This window comes from Myxocyprinus asiaticus, chromosome 9 (assembly GCF_019703515.2).
Source record: "Myxocyprinus asiaticus isolate MX2 ecotype Aquarium Trade chromosome 9, UBuf_Myxa_2, whole genome shotgun sequence".
NCBI classification, from domain to species: Eukaryota; Metazoa; Chordata; class Actinopteri; order Cypriniformes; family Catostomidae; genus Myxocyprinus; species Myxocyprinus asiaticus.
In genome coordinates, this window is record NC_059352.1 from 44,169,382 (window position 1) to 44,186,371 (window position 16,990).

Below are 16,990 nucleotides of genomic sequence, written 5' to 3' on the forward strand. Positions count from 1 at the left end.
TTTTTGTCTGTTCCTAATTCAATCCTTCATCTCTAAATCAAAACAACACCTCCAGCTTTGTTTCAACCAACAGTAATTTCAGTCAAATTAAATAAATTTTTCAGTTTTTCTCAAAACAAAAAAACAAAATTGTTCTTTTTCAATCATGCAATTAAATTGCGGCCATCTGAACAGTCAGCAACTGCCACTGCACTACAGGCCTGCACCAAGTATGTTATTGCTCAGATGTTGCTCTTTTGGAGACTTCGTGGAGTTGTCAATTATGTTTAATTGAAAAATCAACTTTGTATTAAATCTGACTGAGACATACATAGTAACTTAGCCTAGTGCTTTGCTCAGGAGAAATATCTGAGAAGCAGAAGTGTCCATTTGTTCTCCATTTAATCTCACTGCTGTAAATAGACATCTTTATTACACTTTAGCAAGAGGTTCTATAATTATGTTCTTGGCAGACACATTCTTACCAGAATATACTTCAAAGAAAAGGGGAAAAAAACATGATTTAATGTATGGTAATATACTTCTGGTGGATGATGTTAATAGTCATGTTAGGCTGTTATATCCAGACATGAAATGATAAAGCAATAAATAGCATGTCTTCCATGTTTATCAAAAAAGAAAAACAGTGTCATCAATAGTGTTGTGTGCAACAAGACATTTTGTTGGATGCTTGGTTTCTACGTTCATCTAATCACACCGAGTAGCCCGACCCACAGTGAAATGTCATTGGTCCAAAAACCCACTTAAAATTTTGCTCAAAATTAGGACAAAATTGTATTTGATGTATGGGACTTGTAATTGACTATTATATATATCAAACATGTTAAACTAGGGGTCCACCAATCGATGGACCACCGATTGAAATGGGCCGATATTCATCTTAAATCCGTGATCGGCGATCATGCCTAGATTTATAGCCGATCTTTTTTGCAGCACGCAGGGAATCACACATAAACTGCTCCTCTAATAAATGAATGCTTGCTCAGCCCTTGAAGCATGACAGAGTGGCATTTGGAGGGGGAGATCTTGGCAATTCTAAGCATTCACAAATTTAAACTTTCAGACATGATGTAATTCACATGAATTTTCCATTTTGTCTTTAATAATGTGTAAGAATTACATGTGTATGAATATTAAGTTGCCCATTTTCTAGAGTCAATACGGTAGTTATTCTGACTTGCTGCACAGTGAGCAGGAAGAGGATAAAGAGGGTGCTAACGGGTATAAAAACAAATTAAACAACAAATAAACATGCAAATACAAATCTGAGTACACGTGATGTAATGCGAGTAGTCACAATCAGACATTGTGTGGAGCGATAGAGACTTTAAGCTTTTAAAGCTTTTAGCTTTACTCTTTTCAACATGAGCACTCTTGGTGTCAATCAAACATGCGGCTCTCCAAGTGCTCTCAATATCTCATCAGTCACTCATCCTAGCGCTAGTATGGGAGGATCCCAATTTAAATACGATTAATGTTGGTCACAATACCACTAATCACAGCAATTACATTTTAACCTTAACAGCATCGCGTCTTTATGCATTTGCTTAATAATTAGTGATTTGTGTTACAGAAAAACGGCAAAGACATTAAACAAATCATAGATCTGAATGATTTCTCACTGAAGCAGTTTTAGAGCTTATAATGGATATGTATTTCTTATTTTTTAACATATGTCTACTGTGTGTAATGCTCTCATGGTTTTTATTGGTTGCTAGTATGTCACAATGACCTTTTGATATTGACAACAGAACTATTCATAACTGTTTTCAATACAAATCAATGTTAGCAATTCACAATTACTGTAATTTTGGTAATACTTTATAAAAAAGTTTCATTTCTCTAACATTAGTTAATGCATTAGGTATCATGAACAAACAATTAACAATATTTTTCAGCATTTATTAATCATTAAGTTAATAAAAATAAAATTTTTCACTGTTAGTTCATGTTAGTTCATAGTGCATTAATGTTAACTAATACAAAATTTGAATTTGATTTAAAAAAATTATTAGTATATGTTTGTAACTAACATTAAGTTCATTAGTTTATGTTAGCTACAGTGATGTTGTTAAATAATGTTAACAAATGGAACCTTTTTCTAAAGTATTACTGTAATTTTTCTGTGTGGGGCATAAACATAACTGCAGCATATAGCTTACAAAAGTGTGGCAAAGGGCCCTTTTAAAAAAAATCAGTATCGGCTGATCTTAATGTAAAAAACAAAAAAAAACAAAAAACAAATCAGAGATCGGTATCGGTACCTCAAATTTCCTGATCGGTGCACCACTATGTTAAATCATATATAAACTTTACTGAACAAAATTCAAAGGAGGAAGAAAGCGTGGAAAAAGCCACTGCGAGCAGGTAGCAAAAGAGGCCCAGATGGTGAGACACCTGTTCTGATGGGTCCTGACAGCACCACAGGGATTTAGGTTTTAAAGATCACATCACCTTTAGATGAAAAAACTGACATTGCTTTTCTATTGCACTTCATACAGTTGAAGTCCGAAGTTTACATATACCTTAGCCAAATATATTTAAACTCAGTTTTTCACAATTCCTGACATTTAATTATAGAAAACATTCCCTGTCTTAGGACAGTTAGGATCACTACTTTATTTTACGATGTGAAATGTCAGAATAATAGAATGATTTCAGATTTTATTTATTTCATCACATTACCAGTGGGTCAGAAATGTACATACACTTTGTTACTATTTGGTAGCATTGCCTTTAAATTGGGTCAAACATTTTGGGTAGCCTTCCACAAGCTTCTCACAAGTTGCTAGAATTTTGTCCCATTCATCCAGACAGAATTGGTGTAACTGAGTCAGGTTTGTAGGCTTCCTTGCTCGCACATGCTTTTTCAGTTCTGCCCACAAATTTTCTATCAGATTGTGGTCAGGGCTTTGTGATGGTCACTCCAATACCTTGACTTTGTTGTCCTTAAGCCATTTTGACAACTTTGGAGGTATGCCTGGGGTCATTGTCCATTTGGAAGACCCATTTGCGACCGAGCTTTAACTTCCTGGCTGATGTCTTGAGATGTTGTTTCAATATAGCCACATAATTTTCCTTCCTCATGATGCCATCTATTTTGTGAAGTGCACCAGTCCCTCCTGCAGCAACACACCCCCACAACATGACATGGTTGGGATGGTGTTCTTCGACTTGCAAGCCTCACCCTTTTTCCTCCAAACATAACAATGGTCATTATGGCCAAAAAGTTCCATTCTATGTCCCCATGTGCACTTGCAAACTGTAGTCTGGCTTTTTTATGGCAGTTTTGGAGCATTGGCTTCTTCCTTGCTTAGCAGCCTTTTAAGTTATGACGATATAGGGCTCGTTTTACAGTGGATATAGATACCTGTCTACCTGTTTCCTCCAGCATCTTCACAAGGTCCTTTGCTGTTGTTCTGGGATTGATTTGCACTTTTCGCACCAAACTACGTTCATCTCTAGGTGACAGAATGCATCTCCTTCCTGAGCGGTATGATGGCTGCATGGTCCCATGGTGTTTATACTTGCATACTATTGTTTGTACAGATGAACGTGGTGCCTTCAGGCATTTGGAAATTGCTCCCAAGGATGAACCAGACTTGTGGAGGTCCACAATTTGTTTCTGAGGTCTTGGCTGATTACTTTTGATTTTCCCATGATGTCAAGCAAAGAGGCATTGAGTTTGATGGTAGGCCTTAAAATACATCCACAGGAACACCTTCAATTCAGTACACCTATCAGAAGCTACTTGGCTAATTGTCTAAAGACTTGATATCATTTTCTGGAATTCTCCAAGCTGCTTAAAGGCACAGTTAACTTAATGGATGTCAACTTCTGACCCACTGGAATTGTGATAGTCAATTAAAAGTGAAACAATCTGTCTGTAAACAATTGTTGGAAAAATTACTAATGTCAAGACATCTACTTTGTGTGTAAATGATTGCCAAAACTATAGTTTGCTAATATGAAATCTGTGGAGTGGTTAAAAAATTTGTATTAATGACTTCAACCTAAGTGTATGTAAACTTTTGACTTCAACTGTCGATTCACAGGAACAAACAGTCCTGAAACTGAGACCACACAGTATCAAAATACAGCTTTTATATATTAATCATTTTTAATAACGCTGGAATGTTCGTGTTCAGCATCACTGTTATGTCTGTGCTGAATCGGCTTACTACTGACACAAAGATTAAGATGACACAAGCGGTTTAACATCATAGTATGAAAGTGAGCTTGCTACACTGACACAGGTGAATTTTTAGGAGAACTTTCTGAATATTAAACCTTATATGTGAAGACAAGTGTAATTTATTAGATGTTAAAATACTTTCTCCTGTCTAAACTTAATATGTAGAGACATCTGTAACCAAAAAAATGTAAGCACTGTGGTGCTTTCGAAACAAAGCCTGACACAGCAACTCTGGCTTAACCAATGGCATGTGTATGGGGGGTGGGGGGCAACCTGTTTGAAAATCTTTATTTTAAAAAAGGCATTATCCTTGCTACTTTAATAATCGTGTCTGAGGATATTGTCAAATTATTGTTTTGGACCAATATGAGATGCCCCTGGACAGCCCAAAAACCCATTTATGAGCGATGCATACTGCATAAATATTTAAAGCGCTTGCTGAAATCGCCAATACCTTTTAAACAGAAACTAAAATCAGCTAAGCCTGTAGTAAGGACTGTAAAGAGATGGACCAATGAAGCAGAGCTTGAACTACAAGCCTGCTTTGACTGCACTGACTGCAGCCACAGACCTGGACGAGCTCACAGATACTGTGACATCAAAATCAGTTTCTGTGAGGATATGTGCATCTCTTTTAGGAAATTTTTATCATTCAGTAACGATAAACCATGGTTTAAAGGAAAACTCAGACAGCTTCGTCATACCAAAGAGGATGCTAACAGAAGTGGGGATAAACCATAGTACAACCAGGCCAGGAACAAACTTGCTAAGGAAATCAGAGTGGCTGAAAGAAGCTACTCTGAAAAGCTGAAAAACCAATTTTCAGCCAACAATCCTGCATGTGTGGAAAGGCCTAAAAAGCATCACCAATTACAAAACACCTCACCCTCGCTCTGTAGAGAATCAACTAATGGCTGATGAACTGAATGTGTTTTTATGCAGGTTTGAAAAGCCCAGTCTCGCACCCCTCCCCCACTCTGATCTTCACTTCACACACACACACACACACCCACACCTCCTGGAACCCCCCTTCTCCCCCTCCTGTTACGCAATCTGCACTTATGATCTGTGAGGAGGATGTGTGCTGGGTCTTTAAGAAACAAACGTCTAGGGAAGCTTCCAACCCAGATGGTGTTTCACCTGCCTGTCTGAATGTCTGCACTGACCAACTGGCCCCCATCTTCACACAGATCTTCAATAGATCTCTGGAGCACTGTGGAGTTTCCTTCTGCTTCAAACGCTCCACCATCATTCCGGTCCCCAAAAAACCCAAAATCACAGGACTTAATGATTACAGACCTGTCGCTCTCACGTGTGTGGTCATGAAGTCATTTGAGAGACTGGTTTTGGCCTACCTGAAGGACATCAATGGACCCCTGCTGAACCCCCTTCAGTTTGCTTAACGACCAAACAGGTCTGTGGATGATGCTAGGGATGCACTGATCCGATACTTGGATCAGTATCGGCTCCGATACTGAAGCTTTTAGAGGGATCGGGTATCAGTCCGACGAGCCCGATCCAAACCCGACACTGTGTGTTAGTCATGTTCGTTACTGTCAAGCTCCAAAAATGACATAAAATAACCATAAAAACACCATTAAAGCAGTTCATATGACTCATGCATTTTATTCAAAGCCACCTGAAGACGTGCGATAGTTCTGTGAATCATAAAAGGCTGTGTTTAATAAGTAAATATATAGTATGTGCAGCGCCAGCACATTCGTGAATGGTGCTGCTCTGTTGACACAAACTCACGCACAGTCTGGTGATGCACTCACGTCTATTTTTAGCCTTCACAGCGGTGTGCAATATTTGAGCGCTACTCAAGAACAGCATCTAAGAAAGAAGTAGATGCTTAATAGTTCGGTTCACTTATAATATGCATTTAGAACAGCACTGGGTGCATTTTACCAGAATTTGAATAAGATTCAAATTAAACTATTGTGAACTTGGCTACAAACAGACAGAGAGAGTTTAGAATGTCAAAATAGAAGCGTGAGGGTATAAAAAGTGCACGATTTATATATATTACTGTTGTATTTAAAATTAAGTAAATAATAATAATATTAATAACAATTTATTATTATTATCATCATCATTAGTATTTGTTTACAATTTATAAAAAATTTTAAGTTGAATGGGTTCCAAAAAATAACTGTGTGAATGAAAAGTGGACTGATGTCTTACAACTAAATTGAACAAAAAAGAGATCTGAATCCTTTAAAGTCCAGATGCAAGTTAAAAAAAAAATATTTTTTAAAAATGCAAAAAAAAAAAAAAAACACTGGTTTCCTTTCTATTGAAGACTTGAAGACTGGAATTACTGTTAATTTTGCTGCTACATTATCCAGTATATTAGTTAATAATAAAGTGTTTCTAAAATAAGCTATACATTTATATTGAAATAATGTGTAGTTAGAGGTTTGTGTTATTTTACATATTAAAGAGTACTCCCAATTAGTTCCACACAATAATGTAAAGATATTCTAAACTGATTATGCAAAAAAACAACACTGGTATCAGCTTGGGATCGGTATCGGCCGATACTGAGATTTCCGATATCTGAATCGGAAGAGAAAAAGTGGTATCAGTGCATCCCTAGATGATGCTGTCAATATGGGACTGCATTATATCCTGCAACACCTTGACGGACCTGGGACTTATGTAAGGATCCTATTTGTGGACTTCAGTTCAGCCTTCAATACCATCATGCCTGATGTTCTCTCAACCAAACTGACCCAGCTCTCCATGCCCACCCCAATCTGTCGATGGATTACCAGCTTTCTGACAGATAGGCAGCAGCTAGTGAGACTGGGGAAACTCACATCTGGGACCCTCACTATTAGCAGTGGTGCTCCTCAGGGATGCATTCTCTCTCCACTGCTCTTCTCCCTGTACACAAATGACTGCACTGCAAAAGACCCCACTGTCAATCTCCTGAAGTTTGCAGACGACACCATGGTCATCTACTTCATTCGTGGTGGTGACAAGTCTGCATACAGACGGGAGGTTGATCAGCTGGCTGTCTGGTGCGGTCACAACAACCTTGAGCTGAACGTCGCCGCCGCGTGTTTATATTCTGTGTCTCACTGTAATGTTCTGTGTGCACTTGTTTCTCCTATCACCAAAAAAAAACAAAAAAACAAAATTCCTTGTGTACGTGAGAACACTTGGCAATAAAGCTCATTCTGCTTCTGAAATAAATTTAAGAGTTTTGTTTGAGACATTTAGTGACAAGTAAATGAGATATCTTGAGCACAACCGTATTTTCTTTTCTATTCCAAAAGTAATGTCAGATTTACCTTCCCTTTAAGACTAGTAAAAGAAACAAACTGATCCACAAGGTTTTTGTTTTTGGCTTTACATGTTGGTCAGATGACCTGTTCCTTTCTAAGAGGGCGGGTTCTTGGCCAGAATAAGCTGCAATGTGGACTAGACTTCATCACAGTTTATGACAGTATACGAGACTAGCCGCAAGTCAAATCACAACAAGCTTTAGCAGACAGTGAATATCTACAAAAAGAGGTTATCCTGCTAAATTCATCTGAAATTCATCCTGGCTTCTTTTAAGCTCCACTCTCATTTATTCATTTTGACTTTAATAAACTGAGACTCAGTAAGACATGGTCAATTATTAAACATATCTCTTTCTCCAACAGGCACACAAAAGCATACTTTCCCCTTCAAAAGTCCTGCTATTTCATAATAAACCATTTCATGATATTGCACTAGATATTTTTTATATCATGGCAAGCAGGCAACATGACATGTAATGGCTTGTTTCTATTGTTGTCTGGGATTAGTGATTTTCTTAAACAGGTTTGGGGAAGAATGTAAGACTTGACTAATCCTGCCTAAACTATATACACAGATTGCCATCAGCAAACCTCAACACTGGGACAAGGACATACTTCATCAAACATGTCATTATAGACTGTTAAACAAAACTGACCTTCCTCACATACTTATGTCCACTTATAGATGGTCTTGATTTGTCAAAGCGGCTGAAATTGTCTCCGAGCTGTGCCCTGGGCTGTGTGTTTTCTGCTGTTTGAAACACAGTGAAGTCAGAGTTTAAGTAAACACCTACAAAAGAAAAGTTTGTGCAAACCTAGCATATCAGACTAATAAATCAGACATTTTTGAAGTGATTATGCACTTCCTTCATTGGGCCTATATGCTGCATTAAATGCAAATTTCTGTCTGCTGTGCTGATCCAGTCATGCTCAGTAATGAGCTGGTAATTAAGAGAAATTAAAACTGAAAATGGAAGACCCTTTCCCCCTTTATGGGTCCCTAAATGGATGCTTAAGGGCGTTTTCACACCTGGCTCATTTGGAGTGTTTGATTCGGAACCTTGCGCGTTTTCTCCCTTGGTTCGGTTCATTTAAGCATATATGAACACAGCAATCGCACTCGGATCTGCACCAAAACAATCGATCTGAGACCTCCTGAACGAGGTGGTCTCGAACCGATTGCAAACTAACTCTGGAGTGGTTCGCTTGAGCTGAGAATACAAATCAACCAAACGGACCAACGCACCAAATAATATCCCAATAAAAACTATAAACATACTTGATGGATCTGCGGGGAACAAATCTGTAGGTCAGCACGTCGCTGTAATTCATAATCAAAACGTGGATAGAGCCTTTTGGCGACTATATTAGACATAATTGCACGTTTAAAATAACAGTTACTTTATAATTCCTGAGGTAAATAGTGCAATTGCTTCACGTTAGCAACTTTATGACAGATGTAAAACATCTTTACTGTACGTAGCTTCCGTGTCCATGAAAACAGGCATTTTTCAATACAGAAATAATGCAAATCAGCTAATGACAGATAAAAATAACCATGACAAAAATTTTACAACTCATATCCAACCGAGTGACAAATTTTATTTGCAGTGCAACCTCTGACTGGAACGCACATTTTGTGCCACGCGGAAGCTTTTTGCATAACTGTGACATAAACAGTAGTCTGAAATTTGTAACAGTTGACAAATTTATGCAGGTATATCATTTTAACCGGTATTTGGATGCAAGAGCTAAATACTTGAACATCACACAAACTTGGATCCAATTTTGCTCACATGTGACATTTATTAACACAGTTTTGGTCTGTTTTGAAATGTTTCCATGTGAAAGTAAACCGAACCAAGAAGAAAACGCAACATTGTAACAATTTAGCCTCTGTTTTCGGAACAATTTAAACGAGCTACAGGTCTGAAAACACCTCTCTCTTAATACAGTTTCCTGGTCTTGTCATGAATGATTCATTAGCACATTAATCCAAAGGAAAAATATTTTTTGTATTTTTCATCAAAATGTAATACCTAACTTGCCTCTGAAACAAATTTCCTTTTTTAGCTGATTAATAATTACCAATAGCCAAATACTGTATTTATGCATTTTTAGGATACTAATTAAAAGCGCTGCAAGCGGTTTTTTTTTTTTTTTTTCACAGAAAGGTACACAAAATGTTCCTTCTCCCTGAGAGATTTACTGAAATAAGTGTATTAAGACATCTCAAATGTCTCTGTGACAGCTCTGGACACTGTAAACAGCAAACAAAAATGTGACAATGACGCTTTCGACCTGTCAATCATTTTACATGTTCTCATAGTTCTGTATTTGCAGCGAATTATTGAGACTTACTGCCATTTTTAAGCCATGTTGTTCAAAACAGTTGTCAACTGAGGGCGCTATTTTGCTGCTGGTGTTTTTAACAACAATTACCGCACGATGTTGGTCTCAATAAAGTTAATTTGGTATCAGCATGCTGAGGCATGGACTCTACAAGACTCCTGAAGATGTTCTGTGGTATCTGGCACCAAGACATTAGCAGCAGATCCTTCAAGTCCTTTAAGTTGCGAGGTAGAGCCGCTGTGGATCGGACTTGTCGGTCCAGCACATCCCACAGACGCTCAATCGGATTAAGATCTGGGGAATTTGGAGGCCAGGCCAACACCTTGAACTCTTCATCATGTTCCTCAAGCCATTTCTGAATAATGTGTTCAGTCTAGCAGGACGCATTATCCTGCTGAAAGAGGCCACTGCCATCAGGGAACACCATTGTCATGAAGGGGTGTACCTGGTCTGCAATGAGGTTTAGGTAGGTGGCACGTGTCAAATTGACATCCACACGAATAACCGGATCCCGGGTTTCCCAGCAGAACTTTGCCACATCACACTCCCTCCACCGGCTTGTCGGCTTCCAACAGCGCATCCTGGTGCCATCACTTGCCCAGGTAAACGGCGCCCACGTACATGGCCACCCATGTGATGTAAAAGAAAACGGGACTCATCGGACCAGGCAACCTTCTTTCACTGCTCCAAGGTCCAGTTCTGACACTCGCGTGCCCAGTGAAGGCGCTTTTGATGGTCGACAGGGGTCATCATGGGCACTCTGACCGGTCTGCGGCTACGCAGACCCATACGCAGCAGGGTGCGATGCACTATGTGTTGTGACACATTCCTCCTGTAACTATCATTAACATTTTCTGTGACTTGTGCCACAGTAGACCTTCTGTTGGTTCGGACCTGACAAAATAGCATTCGTTGCCCTCATGCATCGATAAGCCTTGTTTACCCAACACTCTGTTGCCGGTTTGTGGTTTGTCCGTCCATGGACCACTGTCGGTAGGTACTCACCACTGCTGACCGGGAGCACCCCACAAGCCTTGCTGTTTCAGAGATGCTCTAACCCAGTTGCCTGGCCATAACAATTTAGACCATGTCAAAGTCGCGCAAGTTTTTACTCCTTACCATTTCTCCTGCATTCAACACTTTGACTTTGAGAACTGATTGTTCTCTTACCATCTAATCTACCCAGACCTTGACATGAGGCCTTGTTAGGAGATGATCAACGTTATTTGCTTCACCTGTGAGTGGTCATAATGTTTTGGGTCATCAGTTCACGTAGGCTACATATATGTGCATGTGCTGCTCTAATCTACTTTTGTGTTAAAGTTGCTCTAAGTGTTTTTAGACATTATGCAAACTTCAAATCACATGCCCTCTTATCAAAACCCTGTCCTCCAAAAACATGTCAGCAAATCCAAATGCGCAAAAGGATTTGCAGAGAGTATTTTTGGTTGGCTAGTTTTGCGACTGGCTAAAAAAGCGCTGTCAGGTTACACACATTTTAGGGGTAATCCAAAAACAAATTACCTTACAGCACCTTTAATAGTCAATTTAGCTTTGTCAGCCTATCAAAACAGCCTATCTGCCCTTTAGCTTCTAAAATGATTGAGTCATTGTTTTGTCTCAGTGGATTAAAATGTCTAATGTTTAACACACATGCTTCTCTGCTGCCCTTGAGATGAGTCACCCTTAGAAATGACATATGACTGGTCAGAAACCATTGAGACACCAGCCATATTCTACACAAAGTGACTCAAAATATGATTATACAATTTTAATAACAAGGCCTCATTTTAACAACTGATAAAGACCTGATTTAACACCTTTAACACCTCATTTGTCTGATAAAGAGGGAGACAGGTTCCAGTCTGAAATTACATTTTCTATTTACAGATCTATGTTTTTTATAAAAAAAGAAACTCTCTTGCATCTTTACCTTTATTTACATGGCTAATATTTTTTATCTTAATCAGATTATTTCAGGTCTACACCACCCCCTTCAATCAGATGGAAATTTCATTTGGATCCAGCTCAATTGGGTCATTTTTGTGTTTACATGAAGTCTTTTCAATCCGATTGAGCTATCAGTCAGATTCTAAACTGATTATTTTGTTGCACATAAACATGGCCAGTGTGTAAAGTCTTTAAAAACACACTACTGCCCTGTTTAATCACACACCTCGTGAACTTACTAGGTATGTGAAATGTGAGACAACATCTCAGCTCATGTTACAGGGGTATCCTGCAAACCTTTGTAACAGGTCAACAAGATAATGAGGATAAAGAGGTGCTGAAAAGGTCAGACAACATTGACGGAATTCCAAACACTCAAGTCAATAAAGCAGCAGAATTAATCAAATAAGCAGATAATTGGTGAGGAAAGATTAGACACGTGAGAGTTGTTGTTCCTGGCAAGAAAATCAGAGTTGTTTGGGATATTAAGCAGATTAGCAGGCAATATAAAAAATAAAAAAAATGCTGTTATTGAAAGAAAACAAATAAAAACAAAGCATGCAAGAGAGTTAGACAAAAGGTAGAGTTGGGCTATATATTGAGTATTCACGACATATACGTGGTGATTTCACCTGTGAAATAAAATTAAGCAACATCGTAAATATTGTGATGATCTTAATGTGCTTTAAGTTTCCTAAAGACCGTGCCATTAGACTAGTTTCACAATTCTTTTTTGTCTCGCAACTTGCATATGAAAGCAATAAGACAGATGTTTTAATAGCGTCTAATTTAAACTTAAGTAGAAAGAAAAATGTAAAGATAGTAAGATCAGCTCATTTCTGCACATTAGTTTAAACTCTCCATTTCCTTGAATCAACTCATAACTTATTTGTGTCATCACTCGAAAAAGTTCACTGAAGTTTCTGCGTGGCATTTTACATGTACCAAAAAGTTGTAATAAAAATATATATTTATATGAATATTGTTATTTATTACTATGTAGTGTAATGACAACCACAGAGGCAAAACTTGACATTTTGAAATTTGCAACATTGTTTTCCATCCAAGTGATCATAAAAGAAATGACCCATCAAATCTCTTTCACTTTTTTCTACACCGTTTACAGGGTTCGCACAAGGCCCTTAAAGTGGTTAAGGTGCTTGAAATAACCTTTTAGAAATGTATACACACAAAATCAATATTAAAGTTTTGCTGCTTTGAGTCCATATCTTTATCTAGCTTTAAGGTCATCTACTGTATATGCTAGTGTACTTGCAAAATGTTGACAAAATCCGTTTTCAAAAGATAAACATTTAAAATCTGCAGTCTCTCTCTTCTGGCTAAAAAGACTCCTACATGACGTCACATACAGGCTGAGAAACCTTGTCCAATCAAATGCTTTTTTTGTGCAGCTGGAGGTTTCTTGGGATATACACATTGAGTTAAGTGTTTTTTATTCTTACTGCTTAGTGTTTTGTGATTCAAAACATGGATATATTATATTTTACTCGCTTGTTTTTCATTCATCTGCATCAGACTTTCACAACAGCTCCAGCCTCGTCGTAAGCAAAGACTGCAATGTGCTGCGTGCGTTTGTGGGCTGGTTATGTATTAATGCTATCCATAAGATCATCATTTGGTTCTCAGGTCTTTAGAAAAGCTGGCTGGTATGAGATTGCTTCAAGTTTTCTGTTCTTTACAGTCAACTGTTGATCAAAAAGTAAAAAGAAACATTAATTTAATCACACAGAGCACAAATGTGGTAATGAAACCATGAGACTCCTCGCTGTTAATGTTCGGTGAATCGGAACACACACTCATTGAACTCTTAAAAAGAGAGTACCATTTTAGCGCTTTTAATACACATGAATGTAAACTCATATATATATATATATATATATATATATTCACACTACCGGTCAAAACTTTTGAAACTCTTGACTGAAATGTTTCTCATGATCTTAAAAATCTTTTGATCTGAAGGCGTATGCTTAAATGTTTGAAATGAGTTTTGTAGACAAAAATATAATTGTGCCACCATATTAATTTATTTAATTATAAATCTAAAATTTAATAAAAATAAATAAATTTTAAAAAATGTTTTTGAAATTGATGACTTGGACCAAATAATAAAGAAAAGCAGCCAATAAGTGCCCAACATAGATGGGAACTCCTTCAATACTGTTTAAAAAGCATCCCAGGGTGATACCTCAAGAAGTTGGTTGAGAAAATGTCAAGAGTACATGTCTGAAAATTCTAGGTAAAGGGTGAATAATTTGAAGATGCAAAAATATCACACAGTTTTGACTTATTTTGGATTTTGTTTAGTCACAACATAATTCCTATAGTTTCATTTATGTTATTCCATAGTTTTGATGACTTTACTATTATTCTAAAATGTAAAAAAATAAATAAATAAATAATAATAATGAAAAAGTGTTTCAAAACTTTTTACCGGTAGTGTGTGTGTGTATATATATATATATATATATATATATATATATAGAACTGAACGGAACCTGTCCTGAAAAGGTATGTGAGAGTGGGTGTGTATATATGTATGTGTGTGTGTGTGTATATACACACACACACACACACACACAAATAAATATATATACACCAACTTTCACATACCTTTTCAGGACAGGTACCATTCAGTTCTATGGTTTGTCCTGCACCTGATCAGCTTGAATGTATCCAACTATTTTTGAAGGTTTGTTTGTGATCTTTTCTTATAGAGAAAGACAAAGGAGAAATTATTATTTGAACTTTGAGCATTTACATATATTGTGTATTGGAGAACTTTATTCTGATGAGAAATTATAATGTGCATTTTGCTCAAACTTTTTCTAAAATGTAAACAATTTTCTGTCATACTTTGTCTTTTAAGTTTTATTATATCGAATCAAGAAACTCGTATCGCATCGACATCGAATCATGAGATAACCATTTCAACCCATCCTGAATCTAAATGACAATTGCTGTTTGGTTGAAATTATGGTTCTGACTGCACTGTACATAACAGATAACAGATTTGTATTAGATTGCACTACATATGTGTATATGTATGTATGTATGTACGTATGTGTATAACTATTTTTTATTATTATCTATGTCTTGCTGCAGTTTTTGTATTGTTGTACACTGGAAGCTCCTGTCACCAAGACAAATTCATTGTATGTGTAAGCATACTTGGCAATAAATCTCATTCTGATTCTGAAGAAAATCATCTTTTAAGCCAGGAGCAAATACACAAATATTAAAATATATATTGAAAGCTAAAAACATTGAGATAGTTTGCTAAGCTATATTGCCATCTCCTAATTAAAGGCTCGTCTGAAACATTTTAGGGAATTAAATTCAAGCAATTTGAACATGTCTAACAGAAGCAGCTGAATATAAATCATATCTTACTGCTATTCATAAATAAATTACAAGCATCCCTAACTGCCCTTCATGCAGGCAGAAGACATTAATCAGGCAACGAACTAACAGCATGCCTGGTTTCAAAATATTCATTGAAATTCAGTGTTCATTACTAATTCTCAGCTCCATACGGCAGAGCTGACGGAAGAGCTGCGACCTCATATCCTTCACGCTCTGCAGGTATCGGAGCATCTGTTGGGTTTAATGACACTTCATGTGGCTTACTGTGAAAAAGTTTCGAATTCAAGATACGATATCTACGATTGATACATTTTTATAGGTTAAGGTTATTGGATAATTGTGCCTGGACTGTGTATGGTGGTAGCTTAGTGGTTGATGATCCCAAAGGTTGAAGGTTTAATCCCTAGAGAAGGTAATCTAATGTATAAACATGTGATTGAACAATATGGGATTTTCAAAGGCATTACCGATATCCAGGGCCGTAATAGAACAGCACAAAGGTTTTCCCTGCGTCCAAAATCACGTACCGTCACAGAATGTACTGTATTTGATGAAGGACACACTTCTCGGCCGGTACAATTGTACAGTATGTTCTTTAGATATACATGCAAGTAGTACAAATATATTCCGAACATACTTCATCCGGGAATGTGGGTATTGTCCCGTGACCTAAATACATGACATAACAGCAACAACCGCAAAAATAATCAACTCTGGTTTTGTTAAACAAGCATCATTTAAGCACAATGTTCTTAGTATATTTATCACTTACAGTTAAAAAGAGCCTTTCAATTCGTGGGCCGTTCTTTTAAATCCAGCATTTTGAACGTGAGGTCTCCTCAGCTCCCGAGGCATTATGGGATCGTATGGGAAGTGTCCAGTCACTCCGCACTTCAGAATCTCACCAGAAAGAGTAGGTCATCCGGGAATTCCTCGCTTACTGTTTTATGAATACTGAGGATTCAGACATACTTCTCCATTGGAATACTGTTTTTGACATACTATATAGTAGGGAAGTATGAATATTCGGACGCAGCGTTAGTTAAATTGGGTCTAATTCACCAAGATCTTCTCACTTATAAAATGAAAACAACACAGCACAGAGCGAGACCTCTCTGGAGGGCCACTGAGCTGCCAGAAAAAGCGTATGTCGACAGATCTGCTTAGTAAACTTCACATTTATTACCTGCAGGCGGTTGATAAGGGTGTGTTAGCTTCCTAAGGCCAGGCAGCTTTTCTTTCATGAGGTAATAATATGCTCTGAGTGACAGCGTGTCCAGTGGGGATGCAATGACAAACCACTGCAAATTTTTGCAATGAAATTAAGATAAATACAGATTGATTACAACTAAAAGATTTTGACTTCACCCTTCACCTACAGTGAGGAACTGTTATAAGTAACAAACAGTTTCTATATGAGACTAACATAGCATCCATGACATGAAAATATTTTGCACTGTTTTAAGAGGCAATCCTGGATGTGGTAATTTTTTTAACCTTTTACCCCAAGTTCATCAAGTGGCAGTATTGTGTGGAAGATGCAATATGAAAACATCAAGAAAACGCAAACCACTTCTTAAAGGATTAAGGCTTGTAGCAACTTTTGGTAAGATTTATTATGCAATAGCTAGCCTAGCCTAGCATATGCATCTCCCAAGTCCCAATAGATAAATGCCCTATAACAGGGATGCCACGGTGTGAGTTTTTGATGGTTAGATTACTGTCTGAGGAAGCGCAGCCATTCAATAGGAAAACTGATAAATACACAACAAATAAATAGGAAGTATATAATAAGAAGAGATGCTTCAAT

The 16,990-nt window shown here is 37.4% G+C and overlaps 1 protein-coding gene across 1 annotated transcript in view; it reads right to left on the reverse strand.

The window, feature by feature from the left end:
- The window catches only part of LOC127446649 (paralemmin-1-like), a 99,388-nt gene that overhangs the window by 68,223 nt on the left and 14,175 nt on the right, over positions 1-16,990 (reverse strand). Inside the window, exon 2 of the mRNA XM_051707753.1 lies at positions 8,161-8,239. The gene's annotated coding sequence lies outside the window, so the exon portion shown is untranslated. The remainder of the gene's footprint in view (positions 1-8,160; positions 8,240-16,990) is intronic.